Below are 590 nucleotides of genomic sequence, written 5' to 3'. Positions count from 1 at the left end.
ATTGCTTCTCTAGTTGAGGAGCACGGGGCTCTAGGTGCATCCGCTCAGTTGTTCGGAGGCAAGTGAAATCTTCCCAGGTCAGGGATCAAACCTGTGTCCCCTGCACTGGCAGGCAAATTCCTAGCCCCTGTACCAGGAGGGAAGTCCCAAGCGCAGCCTTGAGGCATAAGTCCAATAACTACAGGTTCGTGTTCATTGAGGGAAGATGCAAATCTCCATTCTGAGATTCTGAACTCTTCGATTATTTTGTTCTCAGCATACAGTTTCAGTCTGAAGACTGAAAATATTTTCAGACATCATTCTGTGTTGGATCTGGATTGGAAGAATGAACCAAGACTTTGAATCTTACTTCCTCCATTTTGATACAGGCCTCCTCAGAGTTTGCCGGTCAAGAGGCTAAGGGGTAGGACTATAGTGATGATTGCTAAGGGAAGTGGACCTTATTGATCTTTCAGAAGTCACATCTTTAAAAACTACTGGTGCTGAGGAGAGGAAACCACATCCTCATCTGGCAGAGCTCCCAGAGGATGTGATCCTCTTGCCTTTTTGCTTTTGTTCTGCAGAAAGCCGCCTTTTTAAGGTACCCATTA

The sequence above is a fragment of the Bison bison genome, unplaced genomic scaffold (genome assembly GCF_000754665.1).
Source record: "Bison bison bison isolate TAMUID 2011002044 unplaced genomic scaffold, Bison_UMD1.0 scf7180017854973, whole genome shotgun sequence".
Taxonomy (NCBI): domain Eukaryota; kingdom Metazoa; phylum Chordata; class Mammalia; order Artiodactyla; family Bovidae; genus Bison; species Bison bison.
This window is presented reverse-complemented; position numbering follows the sequence as displayed.